Source organism: Ictidomys tridecemlineatus, chromosome 11 (assembly GCF_052094955.1).
Source record: "Ictidomys tridecemlineatus isolate mIctTri1 chromosome 11, mIctTri1.hap1, whole genome shotgun sequence".
Taxonomy (NCBI): domain Eukaryota; kingdom Metazoa; phylum Chordata; class Mammalia; order Rodentia; family Sciuridae; genus Ictidomys; species Ictidomys tridecemlineatus.
Window position 1 is genome coordinate 132,219,568 of NC_135487.1, and position 18,818 is coordinate 132,238,385.

General features: G+C 45.9%; 3 non-coding genes across 3 annotated transcripts; 2 read left to right on the top strand and 1 right to left on the bottom strand.

The window, feature by feature from the left end:
- Positions 1–8,010: 8,010 nt before the first annotated feature.
- LOC144368793 (U1 spliceosomal RNA) lies at positions 8,011–8,174 on the bottom strand. Its single transcript, XR_013428372.1, has one exon. It is a non-coding gene; the product is annotated as a U1 spliceosomal RNA (small nuclear RNA).
- A 3,067-nt stretch (positions 8,175–11,241) lies between these two features.
- Positions 11,242–11,405, top strand: LOC120891132 (U1 spliceosomal RNA). The gene has a single exon (XR_005735551.1). It is a non-coding gene; the product is annotated as a U1 spliceosomal RNA (small nuclear RNA).
- Positions 11,406–15,842: 4,437 nt separating this feature from the next.
- Trnan-guu (transfer RNA asparagine (anticodon GUU)) lies at positions 15,843–15,916 on the top strand. Its single transcript has one exon. It is a non-coding gene; the product is annotated as a tRNA-Asn (tRNA).
- The last annotated feature ends 2,902 nt before the right edge of the window (positions 15,917–18,818 follow it).

Here is an 18,818-nt window from a genome sequence, read left to right on the forward strand (position 1 = left end):
GTTACTTGTATTCTTGATAATTGCCATTCTGACTACAGCAAGATGGAATCTCAGTGTCATTTTAATATTCATTTCTGTAATTGCTAGAGATCTTGACCATTTTTTATATATTTATCACCCATTTGTACGTCTTCTTCTGGGAAGTGTCTGTGAACAGACACTTTGCACATTTCTTGATTGGGTTATTCATTTTTTATGTTGTTTTTTATATATATCCTGGAGATTAATGCTCTATCTGAGGTGCATATGGCCCATTCTATAGGCTCTCTCTTCATGTTCTTAATTTTTCCTTTGCTGTGAGAAAGTTCTTTAGTTTGATACCATCCCATTTATTGATACTTGATTTTACTTTTTGTGCTCTAGGAGTCTTGTTGAAGAAGTTGGTTCCTAAGCAGATATGTTGGAAACTTGGGTCTACATCTTCATCTAGCACATGCAGGGTGACTGGCCTAATACCTAGGTCCTTGATCCACTTTGGGTTGAGTTTTGTGCAGGGTGAGAGATAGGGGTCTCATTTCATTGTACTACATATGGATTTCCAGTTTTCCCAACACCATTTGTTGAAGAGGCTGTCTTTTCTCCAATGTTTGTTTATGGTGCCTTTGTCTAGTGTGAGATAACTGTATTTATGTGGGTTTCTCCCTGTGTCTTCTATTCTGTACCATTGGTCTTCAGTTCTGTTTTTGGTTCCAATGCCATGCTGTTTTTGTTACTATAGCTCTATGGTATGATTTCCTAATGTCTCTTTCAGTCAATTCATCGATTGATGTATTGCTTTACTTTTCTTGATGAGGATTGCTTTGGCTATTCTGGGCCTATTATTTTTCCAAATGAATTTCATGACTATTTTTTCTATTTCTGTTAAGAACATTATTGGAATTTTAATAGGAATTGCATTAAATCTGTCATGCTTTTGATAGTATGGCCATTTTGACAATATTAATTCTGCCTATCTGAGGGCCTGGGAGATCTTTCCATCTTCTAAAGTGTTCAATGTATTTCTTTAGTGTTCTGTGGTTTTCATTGTAGAGTTCTTTCACCTCTTTTGTTGATGTGGCTGCATTACTATAATAGTAATATATAATATTATTCCCAAGTATTTTATTTTCTTTGAGGCTACTGTGAATGGGATAGTTTTCCTAATGTCTCTGTGAATCAATGCATTGACTGATGTACAGGAATACAATTGATTTATGGGTGTTCATTTTATGTCCTGCTACTTGGCTGAATTCATTCATGAGTTCTAGAAGTTTTCTGGTGGAGATTTTTGTGTCTTCTAAATATACAATCATGTCATCAACAAATAGGGTTAGTTTTGTTTTTCTTTTTCTATTTGTATCCCTTTAATTTCTTTCCTCAGTCTAATTGCTCCGGCTAGAGTTTCCAGGATTATGTTAAGTAGAGGCCGTGAAAAAAGGCATCCCTGTCTTGTTCCAGGTTTTAGAGCAAATGCTTTCATTTCTCTCCATTTAGAATGATGTTGACATTGAGTTTAGCATGGATAGCTTTTACAATGTTGAGGTGTGTTCCTACTATCCCTAGTTTTTCTAGTGTTATGAACATGAATGGATGCTGTATTCTGTCAAATGCTTTTTCTGCATCTATTGAGATACCCATATGATTCTTGTATTTAAGTCTTTTGATGTGATGAATTATGCTTATTGTTTTCCATAAGTTGAATCAACCTTGCTACCCTGGGTTGAACCCCACTGGATTGTGGTGTACTCTTTTAAATATGCTTTTGTATGCAGTTTGCCAGTATTTTATTAAGAATTTTTGCATCTATGTTCAGCAGGGATATTAGTCTGAAATTTTCTTTCCTTGATGTGTCTTTGTTTGGTTTGGTATCAGGGTAATACTAGCTTCATAGCATGAGTTTGGAATGGTTCCCTCTTTATTTCATGGAATCATTTGAGGAGGACTGGTGTTAGTTTTTCTCTGAAGGTCTGGTAGAACTCAGCTGAGAATCCATCGGGTCTTGGGCTTTCCTTTCTTGATAGGCTTTTGATGGTGTCTTCAATTTCAATGCTTGAAATTGATCTGTTTAAATTTTCTATGTCCTCCTGATTCAATTTGTGTTGATCATATGTCTCTAGAAATTTGTTTATGTCTTCAAGATTTTCTATTTTATTGGAGTATAAATTTTCAAAATAGGTTCTGAATAATAGATTATTTTATTTCAGTAGTGTTCATTGTGATATTTCCTTTTTTTTAATCACAAATAGTAGTAATTTGAATATTCTCTGTCTTTCTCCTTGTTAGTTTGGCTAAGGATTTATCAATTTTATTTACTTTTTCAGAGAACCACTTTTTTGTTTTGTTAATTTTTAAAATTATTTCTTTTATTTCAATTTCATTGATTTCAGCTCTGATTTTAATTATTTCCTGTCTTCTTCTGCTTTTGGTGATGTTTATTCTTTTTCTAGAGATATAATGTTAGGTTATTTATTTGTTGACTTTCTACTCTTTCTTTTAATATTTATTTTTTAGTTGTAGTTGGACACAATACCTTTATTTTATTGATTTATTTTTATGGGGTGCTGAGGATCAAGGCCTTGCACATGCTAGGCGAACACTCTACCTCTGAGCCACAACCCCAGCCCCAACTTTCTACTCTCTTAATGAGTGTGCTCAGTGCAATGAACTTTCCTCTTAGTACTGCCTTCATAGTGTCCCAGGGATTTTGCTATGTTGTGTCATTATTCTCATTTACCTCTAAGTATTTTTTAATTTCATCCCTGATTTCTTCTGCTATCCATTGATCATTCAATAGTGTATTTTGTAGTCTCCAGGTGTTAAGAGTAGCTTCTATTTTATTTTATTTCATTTCATTTTATTTTAGTTGTAGTTGGATACAATAACTTTAATTAATTAATTAATTTATTTTTATGTGATGCTGAGGATGGGCCTTGCCCATGCTAGGCAAGCACACTACACTGAGCCACAACCCCAGCCCCTCTATTTTTTATTTTTTTTATTTTATCATTGATTTCTAATTTCATTCCATTATCTGATAGGATGAAAGGTATTATCTATCTCTTTCTCTCCCTCTTTTCTTTTTATTTGCTAAGAATTGCTTTGTGGCAATGTTTTTTCCCATCCTTCTACCTTCAGTCTGAGGTTGTCTTTGCCTATGAGGTGAGTCTCTTGGAGACAGCATATTCTTGGGTTTTATTTTTCAATCAAATCTGCCAGTCTGCATCTTTTGATTGATGAGTTTAGGGCATTTACTCTTAATGTTATTATTGAGATATGATTTTTATTCCCTGTCATTTTATTTTAATTTGAATTAGTGTATCATTGACTGTTCTTTTAGTGTAGTTCCTCTCTTTGCTGGTTTCACTTTTAATTTTTATTTCTTCTTCATGTAATATCTTGAATGTGTTTCATAGTGCAAGCCTTCTAGTTGTGAATTCTTTAACATTTGCTTTTCATGGAAGGTTTTTATTTCATCATCAATTCTGAAGCTTATTTTTTCTAGGTATTTCTGGCTGGCATCCATTTACTTTCAGAGATTGGTATTTAAGACGTGCTTGCTTTGAGGGTCTGGGTTGAAAGTCTTGGGTTTTCCTTTAAATGTTACCTGTTGTGTTTCTCTAGAAGTCTTTAAAAATTCTATCCTTATTCTGTATGTTAGGCATTTTCATAATAATGTGGCTTGGTGTGGGTCTGTTGTAATTTTGTATATTTGAGGTCCTGTAAGCCTCCTGAATTTGATTTTCCATTTTATTCTTAGTTTTAGGAAATTTCCTGATATTATTTCTTTGAAAAGATTGTGCATTCCTTTTCTTTGTATCTCTGAGCCTTCATCTATCCCAATAAATATTTAATTTTGTTTTTTCAGTTTATTCCATATTTCTTTTAAAATATTATTTTAGTTGTTGTTCGACCTTAATTTTATTTATTTATGTTTGGTGCTAAGAATTGGACCCAGTGCCTCACACATGCTAGGCAAGTGCTCTTCCACTGAGTTACAATCTCAGCCCTTATTCCATATTTCTAAGCCATTCTGTCCATGGTCTCTTAACATCTTTTCTCCATGGTCAACTTTGTTTTCAATATATATATATATATATATATATATATATATATATATATATATATACACACACACACACATATATATAAACCATATTTTTTATAAAGTATATATATATAGAGAGGGCTGGGGTTGTAGCTCAGTGGAAGAGCACTTGCCTAGCATGTGTGAGGCACTGGGTTCAATTCTCAGTACCACATACAAATAAATAAGGTCCATCAACAAGTAAAAAAAAAAATTTAAATATATATATATATATGCATATTTTTTTTCTTGTACCAGGGATTGAACCCCGGGGTGCCTAAGCACTGAGCTACATCCTTAGCCCTTTTTAGTTTACATGTTATGTTGAGACAGTCTCGCTGAGTCTCCTAAGGCCTCACTAAGTTACTGAGGCTGCTTTTCAACTCTTAATCCTCCTGCATCAGCCTCCCAACCCGCTGGGATTACAGGTGTGCATCACCATGCCTGGCAAGATCATACATTTTGTCTTCATTGTCTGAAACTCTTGTCTTCCAAGTGATCTAGTCTGTTGGCAAAGCTTTCCATTGAATTTCTAATTTGGTTTATTGATTTCTTCATTTCAAGGACTTCTGCTTGTTTTTATTTTCCTAGAATCTCTGTTTATTGAAGTGTTGTTCACTTCCTGTATTTTCTCTGATTTCACTCCTTGTACCATCCTTGGTTTTGTCGTTGAACTCTGTACATTCTAAACTCCTTCCCTGACACTTCTTCCACTGGGGTGTTGATGGATTCTGTTGTTGGAATATCTTGATTTATTTGGGGTGACTTGTTCCCTTGCTTTTTCGTGTTGTTTGTGTGTCTCCCCATCTAACAGTGTGGATCTGAGGCAGCAGAATCTCTACCCTAGGGACCTAACTTGCTGAGAAGTTGCTGTCTTCTTGGTTTCGCCACAGAGCAGCCAGGAAAGCAATCTCCTCTATTCCTTCATCTTGAAAACCCTCTGCACTTTTCTCTCTATTTCATAATTAAAGGGAAAATTTTATCTTGGTTAGTTTCCTTTTAGCCTATCTTTAACATAGGCTGTACACACTAGGCTAATTGTATTATTATATTGTCTCATTTGATTTATGCAACAATTTTGAAGTATTGATATTCTTTTTCAAATGACACTTGCGAAATTGAGGCCTAGCAAATTGAAAGAGTCAGTCCACGGTCAAACAGAAGAAACTGGTGGTTCCAGGATCACAAGGGAGGCCCTCCCTGCCAAAGGCAGACAAAACCTAATGTTTTTGTCATAATATTCGTTGGTCCGATAGGCCTGGAAACCAGTATCCACGCAGTTCCCAGCCACGGCATTTGTGGCTGACACTCTAAAAAACGGTTCCTCTTGGTAAGGCAGTAAAAGTTGACTTCAGCTGTGGCTTATGTATCTTACATTTGAGCAAAGAAGCCTCCTCCTGCTGCTGGAGGAAAATAGATGGCTCTTCATCAAACTAGATTGCAAGGAAAGCAAAAGGAGGCAGAGAGAAGCAAAGTGCAGAGGCAAAGCAAAGCTGCCCCCCAGGAGCCAGCCGTATTCATATCAATAGATTACATTCAGTCACTGGCATGCTTAGTACATATTGTTCATTTTGTCACCAAGCGGGTCACAGAGTTGGCAACATCATGCAGCTTATTCCTTAGGTACATACTAAGCTGCAATGTGCAATGTTAGGAGCGTTGTGTAGCTCTCAATAATGTCCATTGTATAAAGTTACTGTTATGTGGACAGGTTCAGACACAGTGAAACATATGGTTGTCTAACAAGAGAGTTCCTTTATTCCCAGGAGCTGAGTGTTTGAGATCAAGGTTTTGAGGCTGATAAGACTCTAGCTGAGCCTCCTCATGGAGGGCATTGTCACAGCAGCTAGGCATTGCACATGCATTACTTATCTTACTAGTTCCTGGGAGAAACTGCAGAATATTGCAACAGTGGAAAACAAAACACCTGCGATTCCTCGGGAATTTGCTCACCAGATGGAATTCTCTGACTTGTGCGTTTCCACACCCAGAACCCTTACACCAGATCAGTTTGTAGGACTCATGGCTTCTACTGGCAATGTCCTAAATTCCTGCTGAGCTTCCTGTGACTAAGTGATTTTCTTTGACTACTGATGTTAGTACTGCCTCCTGCTCTGCCAGGATATCAGAACCTTCTGGGACTTTGCAGACCTGAGTTTGGTACTTGAGTAGGCACAGGGGACACCACAGTCCTTCCTGCCATGGTCATGCCTTTCCCATTAGGCTAGGTTTCAGAGCAGTGAGGAGGGGGTCACCAAACACCTGAGAGAGATTGACAACATGCTGGCAACCACCAACACTGGAAGTGTAGCTGACCCCTCAGGCATTTTCAGTTGGGAAAAAAAAAATACTTTTTTTCTTCTCTCCTTCTCCTTCTCCTTCTCCCTGGAGATTGAACCCAGAGGTACTTAACCATTGAGCCGCATCCTCAGCCCTTTTATTTTGAGACAGGGTTTGGCTGAGTTAGCTAGGACCCCATAAGTTGCTGATACTGACTGAACTTTTGATCCTCCTGCCTTAGCCTCTGGAGTTTCAAGAGATTATAGGCATAAGGCATGAGCCAGGATGCCAGCTCCCACCCACCCCCATACTCACCCCCCAAAAAGACTTCCGACAGTTAACAATAACTGTTTACAATTTGTACTGCCATTTGAGGAGAAGGGATACCAAGGAACATCCACAATTGGTCAGGCCACTGATGCATGTCAGGGGAAAATGAGACTGAGAGGGTAGCACTCCTTTCTGACTATGAAGGCAATAAGCAAGGGCTGGGGATGGGAAGGAAAAAGAAACCTTAAATTTGAAGAGGTGGCTTTAGGTGTAAAGGATGGTTTAGAATGATGTCTAAAGGCATTTCCGAAAAGGACATAGGATGTGCTAGCGAGGCAGCCATCACTGAAGTCTGACGAAAGGGAGGAGGTCGGTAGGAAAACTGCCCTAGTGGAAGCCCCAGGAGATGAATGTGGTCCTGGCTCCTGTTCAAGAGTTCCTATTAGATATTCCTGAGAGGACAGCAGAGAATTGTGACCCGGGTGTCCTGAGAATATGAGCAAGATCGCAAGATATCAGGGCGGAGCTGTTCCTGTACACATGATGAACCTGTTAGTTCCACTATTAGAACCATCACTGCAAGTATCTCAAGTCAATACCTTCTTTCCAAGAAAAGGCAACTATTTCTAGATACAGATTCTGCTTTGCTCAACGAGATTAGTCGTGCCCTGGGGACTTCGGAATGTTCCTGAAGTCTCTAAGGATGGGCGTTTCCCCCTCGTTGCAAGAATCACATACGCTGCAGTAAAGACCAAGTAACCACACTACAGAGTACCGCCCATTGCGCAAATTCAGGCTTCTGCGAACCGCCCACTCGTTTTTTTTTTTTTGAGAGACAATTTTTAATATTTATTTATTTTATGTGGTGCTGAGGATCGAACCCAGCTCCCCGCGCATGCAGGAGAGCGCATTACCGATTGAGCCACCTCCCCGGCCTAAACCGCCTACTCTTTACACCCTGGAAGGGCAGAGCCGGGCAGGTAGGCCAGGAGCAACCGCAGGTCCTTCTGGATCTAAAGTCTAACAGAACTTCTACTCATTCTGGGCCTGGGGAGTGTTCTGGCCCATGACGAAAGAGCGCCCCCTGCAGGACCCTTCTTTCATCAACGATGGAAGACCCGGCAACGGTTGTGAGAAGACCGGTTTGCCCCGAGCTTGCGCCCGACCCGTCCGCAATAAGCGTCAGCCTAAGGTGACAAGCAGGTATTCTTAAACCCACCGGGACAGTGAACATAACGGAAAAACCAAGGTAACTTACGGTAAGCCTAGAAAACTGGGCCCGAGAGAGCAGGAGTGTAGGAAACGCAAAGAAACGACACCCGAAACGCCGCGCCGCGTAGCGAAATAAAATGGAGGCCTAGCTAAAGACAACAACTGCTTTTTGGTACCGTAAAAGCCAGGGGAAAGCGCGAACGCAGTCCCCCACTACCACAAATTATGCAGTCGAGTTTCCCACATTTGGGGAAATCGCAGGGGTCAGCACATCCGGAGTGCAATGGATAAGCCTCGCCCTGGGAAAACCACCTTCGTGATCATGGTATCTCCCCTGCCAGGTAAGTATGAGTTGCTCGCCTTCTCGCCCACCTCAGCCTCACACGCCCTTCACTGTACACACACGGTCACTTTACTTCACGCACTCCCGGGCTCTCTTGGCCTTTACACACAGCGGATACGACCCGTCTCGAGCAAGATTCCTGCACTCGCTCCCACAACACGGGGAAATGCACCGCGTTTAAGCTTCAGGTGCCCAAACAGCAGCCCCTGCGCTGTCTCATCTACATAAACCACGCCCTATCTATGGCGTCACGCGTGGCGCCCTGCCCTACGCTACACGCCCCGCCCCTCGTCCGCTCCTCCCTCTTCCACACGGTCCACCCTGCCAAGCGGCGCGCAGCTCGGGGCGGGGCAAGTGCCTTCGGCCTCAGCCTCTTTCCCTCACGCCCCGCCCGGTGTCAGGGCGGTGCGCGGAGCCCGGGCCTGGTCTCCCGGAACTGCGCGGAGAACAACTCCAAGACTCTGTGCTTCCAAGTCGTGATCAAAAAGATCGATTTGAGCCGGGCGCAGAGGCACACGCCTGGGATCCCCGTTACTCCGGAGCCCGAGGCAGGAGGATCGCTCACTCGGCGAGACCCTGTCTCAAAATGAAAAGGGCTGAGGATGTTGCTCAGGGCCAGAGCGTCCCGGGTACGAGTTTCGGAACTGAAAACACGCACGGTTTTATTCACTTGGAATTCACTAGCAGCCAATGAATTGTAGGCCCCTAGAATTAGCATTCCCCCAAATGGGTCTTTTGAGTTTGTTTACGTTCTTACAGCATCCAACTGTAAGAAGACGGGTAGAAGAGAATGGTGGGAACACGAAGTTCAGAGAATCTGTGAAATGAGCCTACTGTGTGGAACCCCCACATGCTTTCTCTAGCCAAAAGCAATCTCCGAACCTCCTCCTGGCCTGAGGCTGAGGACCAATGCCATTCAGGGTAGCTAAGGTATGATGGAGGGTCCAGATGAAGCCAGATTTAAAGATAGTGTAGTTAGGTAAATCGGGTCTAATATCGAGTAAGATCCAAAATGGAGACCATGTTGAGAATGAAGTCCGGGAAAAGCAGAACAACTCTTGGAATGTTAATGTCCCCAAGGCCCAGAGCCCATCCCAAAGAAGTGTCAATGAAACAGCTCCCAACAAACTTGAAGATGCTGACCCAAAAGTCCTTCCTGCCCAGATTACCCCTTTGGCTCACCTGGGCCCCACCCTTGACAGAACAAAGGACAGGAATGTGACCGAAATGCGGGAAAGCTAAAGAAGTCTTCAGCAATAAAAAGGGGAGACATGGATTCCACCTCTTGGGTCCTCTTCTTCCTCCGGGGAAGTCTTTTCTGCTGTCCTTTACTAAACTTCTACTTTCCACTCTGATCTTGCCTCTGTGTGCTTCTCTGGTGTTATACTTTAACATTGGGGAAGCAAGGACTGTCACCGGTAGACAGCCAGCCATAACACAGAGAGGATGATGAGTGATTATCACTGGTTACTAAACAGGAGCATGGGTTTTTAGCTTCTGTGATCCTGCTCCTGGGCACTCCAAAATGCTAACAATTAACTTCTGCTTCCCCGCTCTTAGGCACATACCCAGAAAAGGAAAGAGAAGACAATAATTAAAAGAGGGATTCCAGGGTCTACAAAATAGTGAGATGCTCCTCCTCCCACAGATACCCAGCTCTTGGGCCCCTTCTCTTGGAAGAGTCTGTCACTATCACTTTCTTTCTTAAATAAAACTTGCTTTCTCTGATTGACTTGGCATTTCTCAGGTGTTCAATCTTCAACACTGGGGAACAGGGACCAGTTTCTGTTCTCCAAAACCAGTATCAGAACCTGAGGACTCAAATGCCAAAGCAGATACAACACTACCACTGAGCTCCAGACCTAACCCAAAAGCTTCTCACGTTAACCAAATTCTACTCAAGTTTTTGTCTTTATTTCTTTTTTGGTTCTAAGGATTATAACCCAGAGGTGCTTAAACTTGAGCCACATTCCCAACCTTTTATTTATTTTGAAACAGGGACAAGTTAATTTGCTGAGGCTGGTTGAATTTGTGATTTTTGGCCTCAGCCTCCCGAGCAGCTTGGATTAAAGGCCTGTGCCACTGAGACCAGCTCTACTGGAGCTTTCTAATCCTCTTCCCCACTCTCTTTAGCTTTTGCGCTTCCCAATTCAATTCTATCGGTCAGTTTTAGCAAGAATCATCCTAAGTTTGGACAGAATTTCCGACAATTGATATCTGAGCACCCTTTATATATAGAAGCGTTTCTTCTTCCTCCGCGTTAGGCTAGATAATGTCTGAGAACTTGTCTGTCTTCAGCAAGAATCCTGGGAGGTAAGGGTCGGCAAGAGAGTGGTACAGCCTTTGCCTACCATGTGCCTGGCAAGCGGTCAATACGCTCTTCACCCAAACACGGGTTAAAAAACCGGGCAGAATAAAACCGTGCGTGTTTTCAGTTCCGAAACTCGTACCCGGGACGCTCTGGCCCTGAGCAACATCCTCAGCCCTTTTCATTTTGAGACAGGGTCTCGCCGAGTGAGCGATCCTCCTGCCTCGGGCTCCGGAGTAACGGGGATCCCAGGCGTGTGCCTCTGCGCCCGGCTCAAATCGATCTTTTTGATCACGACTTGGAAGCACAGAGTCTTGGAGTTGTTCTCCGCGCAGTTCCGGGAGACCAGGCCCGGGCTCCGCGCACCGCCCTGACACCGGGCGGGGCGTGAGGGAAAGAGGCTGAGGCCGAAGGCACTTGCCCCGCCCCGAGCTGCGCGCCGCTTGGCAGGGTGGACCGTGTGGAAGAGGGAGGAGCGGACGAGGGGCGGGGCGTGTAGCGTAGGGCAGGGCGCCACGCGTGACGCCATAGATAGGGCGTGGTTTATGTAGATGAGACAGCGCAGGGGCTGCTGTTTGGGCACCTGAAGCTTAAACGCGGTGCATTTCCCCGTGTTGTGGGAGCGAGTGCAGGAATCTTGCTCGAGACGGGTCGTATCCGCTGTGTGTAAAGGCCAAGAGAGCCCGGGAGTGCGTGAAGTAAAGTGACCGTGTGTGTACAGTGAAGGGCGTGTGAGGCTGAGGTGGGCGAGAAGGCGAGCAACTCATACTTACCTGGCAGGGGAGATACCATGATCACGAAGGTGGTTTTCCCAGGGCGAGGCTTATCCATTGCACTCCGGATGTGCTGACCCCTGCGATTTCCCCAAATGTGGGAAACTCGACTGCATAATTTGTGGTAGTGGGGGACTGCGTTCGCGCTTTCCCCTGGCTTTTACGGTACCAAAAAGCAGTTGTTGTCTTTAGCTAGGCCTCCATTTTATTTCGCTACGCGGCGCGGCGTTTCGGGTGTCGTTTCTTTGCGTTTCCTACACTCCTGCTCTCTCGGGCCCAGTTTTCTAGGCTTACCGTAAGTTACCTTGGTTTTTCCGTTATGTTCACTGTCCCGGTGGGTTTAAGAATACCTGCTTGTCACCTTAGGCTGACGCTTATTGCGGACGGGTCGGGCGCAAGCTCGGGGCAAACCGGTCTTCTCACAACCGTTGCCGGGTCTTCCATCGTTGATGAAAGAAGGGTCCTGCAGGGGGCGCTCTTTCGTCATGGGCCAGAACACTCCCCAGGCCCAGAATGAGTAGAAGCTCAACAAGGTGAAGAATATGAGCCACTTTGATTCCACTTTTCAACTCTCGGTAAATGTTTCTTGTGGCCTAAGTGAAGCCATAATAGCTATATATTTCTAGGATAAGTTACCAACTGGGCTCCATTGTAACAGCTGGCAGGGGGAGGAAAGGAAGGGGGGAAGAACCTCTCCCCTTCTCAGGTGTTGTCCTTGAAGGGCTAACTTATCCAGAACAGTGAAAGATAAAAGCTGCTTTTATGTGAACTTCTCAGACTGTGAACTTTTGAGCCCCTCGCTTTACACACTGGGTATAAAACTCTGAAACTACCTGAACTCGGGGTTCAGGGGATTGATTTGATTACAGCAAAATCTGTGCCCTTTGAGCCTGGCTGCAACCAAATAAAACTCCTTCCTGCTGTCTTCTGTGCCTTGCTTCGTCTGTCCCTACAACAGAAAATTTACCTCTATTTTAGCAAACTTAACACAATATAATTGCACCACAGTCCTCATTTATGCAGTTGTCACCGGACATAGCTGGATATTCATAGCTGGAAATCTGTGAGAGCTGGGGATATAGTTCTTTTGGTAGAGTGCTTTCCTAGCATTCACAAGACCCTGGCTTCAATGCCCAGCACCACATTAAAAGAAAAAGAAGAAATCTAATTCCTGTCCTAGGGAGTCCAAGATGGCCAGATGGCAGTCTCAACGCCCATTTTAAACACCATTATTGCATCTACTGGTCGAAGGGTTTCCCTCTTGAGACCCAAGATTTTCTTAGATCGGCAGAGCCCAAGGGAAGAGTGATAGGAAAAAAAATTTCCACTAATGCGTCACTGGTGGTAATGAGAGGAACTGCTTCAAGTTTCATCATTTGATTTTGAACATTTGACACTGATTTAGAGCATATTCTACATCCTGAGGGATAGTACCTAGGTCCTCAAGGTATTGTCATCCAACTGGTACTGAAATTAAATCTTCTTCAAGAAGACATTCCACCATCCCATGTAGCTAAGGATAAAACCAATGGGCAAAAGCCCGTTACAACTGTCAAGTGAGTTCTTGGTCAGAAGCAGTGCTACATGGAATACCTTAATGTGGAATAATGCATTCTGAAAGTTGGCACAATTCCTCCTCTGAGCCACAGAGCCCAGGGTCTGGTCCCCAGAAGTCTTTCAAATCTACCCCATGTGCGCATATCCTCATTCCAGAGGACCTCTTTGGTAGTCTGCTGAGGCCTTCACAACAACTGTCAGAATTTTGTTTGTTTGGACAGGGCATCGCTAAACTGCTGAGGCTGGCTTGGAACTCATAATCCTCCTATCTCAACCTCCCCGGGCGCTGGGAATACAGGCGTGACCCACAGGGAAAAAAAATAAAGAGGTGCTGAGGATCAAACTCAGAACCTTGTGAGTGCTACATAGTGTTACAATTGAGTCACACTCCCAGTCCAATTTTTTTTAACATATCTTTTATGTATTTTTTTTTTATGGTACTGAGGATTGAACCAGTGCCTCACAGGTGCTAGGCAAGTGCTCTATCACTGAGTTACATCCACAGCTCCAAATAGTGGTTTTAACCAGTAGAATGCTTAGAGTTACAAAGGAAATAGAATACTCTTTAAGCTGTGGAGCTTTCATAGGCCACAGTGGAAAGAATGAGGAAGAATAAGAGGGAAGAGGCTGAATTCATACACCAACCCTTCGGGCCTTGACCCTAGACGATTCTAGAGTTGATTCAAAATAATTATTCTAGGTTTCCGCCTGGGCCGTGGCGCAGGCCTTTAATCCCAGCTGCTCAGGAGGCTGAAGCAGGAAAATCACAAATTCAAAGCCAGCCCCAGCAATTTAGTGAGACTGTCTCTAAATTTTAAAAATATATAAAAAGGACTGGGAATGTGACTTGGTGGTTGAGCGTCCCTGGGTTCAATCCCTGGCACCAAAATTCAGCCGTGCGACCAGCCTGCTAGCTTCATACTAGAGGTTCTAAGCATAGAAGTTAACTAGTGAGATCAAAATAAACACACAAACTCAATTTACCTTTTTCTTTGACCAGGTCTGAGAGGCTCCCCCTCTGGCTCCTGCCTGGAGCCACCGGTGGGGCAGGGAGGCTTACTCAGGGCTAGCAGGAGAGAGAGGCAGGGCACGCCAGAGAGTGGCCTTTTATTGGGGAACAAGAAATTCAGGGGAAAATTCCATCCAATGAAGGTCGAGGGGGACAGCATTCCAAGGTCAGGGTCAGTGATGGGTCTCAGGGTCAATGGTCAGTCACACCCCCAAACGGATGGGCTCTCCCACCTAGAAAGGGTGGGGATTAGTTCTGACAGTTTAGCCTCGCACCCAGTCAGGGAGGTGCCCAATCACGTGCGAGAATGGCTTCCCACACATAATAATAATAATAATAATAATTTATTATTATTATTTTAGGTTTACCCTGGCCTCAGGGAAACTGCAACTACTGGACACCATTACTAGCTAATTAATACTTTCTGAGAGCATAGTTCCAAAGGAAGGATCATACGCCTCCTTGTGGCCACGGGGATCCCTACAATTTCAGCACCCAATCTGAAAAAAAAAAAAATACCCTGAACTCTGGGCAATGCTCAAAATCTTGAAATTACAAGATATTGGAGCTTTAAACTGAGCAGGATGAAACAAAACCTTGTCCTATCTTCTCCCTAGAAACACGAGATGAGTTGTTCAAATGTAAAGAGTCCGTGTCAAGACTGAAGGCAACCTCCTCAGGTCATTGTTGAATTGCGGAGTTAAGCCGAGTCCCTCCTTCCTGGAGCCGACGGGCATTCAGTCCAGGTTCAGGCTCTGATTACAAGTGGGTAAAAACTGCCGCAGGGAGTGAGACGCTGGGGAAGCCACTCCAGCCTCTCCCGGATCTCCCCTTGTTTCTCTCCTCCCAGAAGAAACCAAGAAGGAAGGGACATCCAGGATAAAAGGATCTTTTTTCAACCCCCCACCCCCAGAGGTCCCACCTGCCACCATCTTTCCCGGAATCCTGGTGTCGGACCAGGTGCTGCGAGACTGAAGAAGGAGGACGACAGGTGCAGATTCGGGCAAGGTGTGACTCTTAGGCACAGAACCGTCTTGGGTAGCAGCAAGACAAGGCGCACCCCGGACTCGGGCAGGAGGAGGGGACTGATCTGCTGAGCTGGCAAAGGGGGCCTTGTCCGTCAAAACCAGGGGTGTGTCAAAGGTCCTTAGGAAACAGTGGGGCGTCGGGGTGCCACACGAACCCTTTTATTCTGTAGGGTTTGGAATGCGTACCAGGGTCACCTAACCAGCAGAGTGGCACGTGCACCCAAGGTGACTGAGTCAGGTCAAGCTAGATTCCTACAAAGTCACTTACTAGCGGCTACTCTGCGAGGCCCAAGGCCCGGGTGACCGTCCACGCAGATGCCGGGCAACGCGGTGCCACGCGGCCCAGGAGCCTCAGCCCCGCGGGTTCTGCGCCTCTTCTCTGGGCCCAAGGAACGCGCCTGCGGCTGCGCCCGGGGTTCGCCGAGCTCCTCGCTGGGAACCAGGACGGTCCCCAGCGCTGGCAGACGGTCGGCTCCGTTACGTCGCACCGAAGCCACCGCCGTCCCTGTCCTTCGCGCGGTCTGTGCCATCAGCCCGGCTCGGGTCACTCGGACGGCTCAGCTTCCGAGTTCCACCCGGGTCTGGCAGCGCCTCCTCGCGATCTAAGAGGAGGGGCCAGCGCTGCCCCTGCCGCCCCGCCGCGGCCGAGGCCGTCGGGGAGGAGGCGCGGCGGGCGGCGAGAGGGAAAACCAGGCTCGCGGCCTTCTCCCTGCTCTGGGGGCCTCGCCGGCCCTCCGGCCCCGCGCACACCCTCCGGCCCCGCTCCTGCCCCCTTCCCCCGCCTCTCCAGCTGCCGGGCGGCTCGGGCCCGCAGGCCAGGCGCGTCCGCGGGGAGCGGGGCGGGACCTCGAGCCGGCGGCCGGCAGCCAGTCCCGGGGGACCGCAGCCCGAGCCACGTCCGGACGGGCCGACAGCAGGGCGGCCGCGGGGGCTGGTCCCGAACCCCGGGCAGCTCGCGTTTCCGAGATGGGGACAGGAACGCGCCGCGCGGAGCCCCGGGTCTCTGTGGCGCAATCGGTTAGCGCGTTCGGCTGTTAACCGAAAGGTTGGTGGTTCGAGCCCACCCAGGGACGGCCTCTTTTTCTGTTAAAGTGATCTCAGGTCACCTGTCCGCGACATTCAGCGGCAGAGCCCTCTGGGCCCCGGTCAGTCAGGGCTCGCCCGCCCTGGGGACCTTTTTCAGCGGCAGCATCAGCGTTAGCGCGGCTCGCCGCGTGTCGTTTCCTGGCTCCGGCGGACCCGCGGGTCTGAGTGTCCCTCCACCGAGGACCTGAGACCCCTTGTGACGTCCCCGGGGCCAGCGGTGGGACTGCCCGATGGAGGCACTGTGGCCCCACTCCGGCGGCTCTAGGCGACGGCAGACGGCAGGCCCGACGTGCTACTGCCCCAGTCCTCGTGGCTCTCGGCCTTCGGGGCCTCCGCTGTGCGCTCTTGTCATCCCCGAGAACGGGGAAGCGGCTCACAAGAGACTCGAGGTCGCATTCTTCTGACCCTAGAGGGTGGGAGGCCGGTCCCGCAGGGGACTTGAGTCACCTCAGGCACAGCCGAGTCAGGGCCTTCCCCACCCTGTCCCAGTGTGAGGGCCTGTCCGTGTGGGCTTGTGCCTGACCACTGACCTGAAGTCCAGTCACTGACCCTGACCTTGGAATGCTGCCCCCTCCACCTTCATGGGATGGAAGTTTCCCTTGGATTTTTTGTTCCCCAATAAAAGCTCACTCCCTGGCGTGTCCCCTCTCTCGCGCTGGCCTCGGTGTTAACCTCGCCACCGCATCAGGAGGAGCCTCTCTGAGCCGGGCAATAGGTATGGAGAGTCCCATCTCTTTAAACTCACTAGTTGATTTCATGTTCTGAACCTCTATTAGGAAGCTAGCCGCTGGTGGCGGGGCTGACAGAGGTGCTCCCCAGGTAACCTTGCACCTCTGGGCCCAGTTCACCTTCCAGAGTGTGACCTTCGTGGTCAGTCCTGAGCCAAATAAAATGTGGAAAGGGAAGACTTTAACTTTTCATCGTTTTGAGACTTTAGATAATGGATGTTTTCCTTATTTTCTTGTGGCAACAAGAGGGAGAGTTGCATTCTCCTGACTCAGTGACTCTACTGCTCTTAGGGAATTGTTTGGTCTATGCTTGAAAGAAGTGACCACAACACTCAAAGCAACCAAAAGATCTTTATTGCAGCAGTGCAACAAAGAGAAAAGAAAGAAGGAAAGAGAGAGAGAGAAAAAAAAGAGAAGAAGAGAGATGAAGAGGGAGAGAGCAAGAGCAAGAGAGAGAGAGAGCTCGAAAGACAAAGAGAGCAAGAGAGAGAGAGCAAGAGAGAGGGGGGCTTGGCAGGAGGGAGTTTTTATAGCCCAAATCTAATGGGGCCTCTGGGTCTGCAAGCTGCCTGTTGGCCCAAGGCGGGGGGTTAAGTGTTCAGCCTTGAGCAGGGTTGAATGTTCAGACTTGAGGCAAACAGGTGTTAAAGGACCAGATAGAGGGGGGTTTGAGTGCCTGGGCTATCTTGCAGCCAACATCTGTTCAGCCTGCTCTGCACCCAACAATGCTGATATGTGTATTTGCTATGAAATGCAAGGTGGGCAAGTAGCCAAAGAGAATTTTTCATAGTAAATAAAAGTAAATGGAGTTGAGTCCAATCTCTTTACCTCACTGGAAGATTCTGTTACATCTGTCCCTAAAACTATTGCCATAGCCCTCCTTGAATAAATCTTTACTCTCAAAAGAAAAAAGAAAAAAAGAAAAAAGAAAAGAAAGACAAAGCCAAGCTGGGCACAGAGACACAAACATGTCCCAGCTACTCTAAAGGCTGAGGTGGGGAGACTGCAAGTTCAAGGCTGGCTTTGGCAATTTAGGAAGACCCTGTCTCAAAATAAAAATTAAAAACAGGGCAAGTGCTCTAACTCCCTGGTAGACATCCTGTGTTAAATCCACAGTAACACACACACACACACACACACACACACACACACACAAAACAACAGAAGTGGAGGTTAGATTCTCAAATAGATTTAACTAAAAATAAGTGAAGTCTTATTTTGATCCTTTCAGAGTTTTAGATGGTGTCCTAACCATCTTGGGTTGCTATAATAAAGTACCATAGACTGGGTAGTAAGACTCAAATGGCTTCAGTCTGAACATTTGCCTTCATGGCCCATGTGAATCTGAGGAGGTCACTTGGCATCACAACAAAGCCATTCCCCTGTGAAATTCAAACTGTAAAGTACTCTTTTGTTGTTATTGTTATCTGTGGTGCTTGGGATCTGGGCTCTTTTTTTTTTTTTCTTTTAAATTGTGGGCTATGTTAATGCCTGTTCATCCTACAGGGTTTGAAATGCGTATGAGGGTCATCTAGTGAGCAAGATGGTGGTTATGACTAAACTGGTCGTACTCATGTCAAGTTGGATCTCTATAACTTGAAAAAAACCACAACATACAAAAAAGGCTTATTTTATTTAGTATTTCTTTTTATCAGGCTTATGCAAGCATAGGGTTTAGCGAACCCAACACTCTTATAAAGCTTTTAATGGAAACCAACTGTCTTTTGATCCCCTTACCCATTTCCTGCTCCCTTGAGGTAACTACTTTATTATTATTTTTTCAATTAACACATAAAAAGTGTACATGTTTATGGGGCACCATGTGATGTTTCAATACAACTCTGAAGTATCACATCGTTCTTCAAATATTTATCCTGTCATTGTTAAAAATTAAAAATTTAAGCCTGGTGTGGTGGCACACACCTGTAATCCTAACGGCTTGGAAGGCTGAGGCAGGAGGATAGTGAGTTCAAAGCCAGCCTCAGCAACAGCAAGGCTTGCTAAGCAAACTCAGTGAGACCCTGTCTCTAAATAAAATACAAAATAGGGCTGGGGATGTGGCTCAGTGGTCAAGTGCCTCTGAGTTCAATCCCCTGTTCCAAAATAAAAAAATTCCTTTTTTCTAGGTTTTTGAAACACATGGTACATTATTGTTATCTGT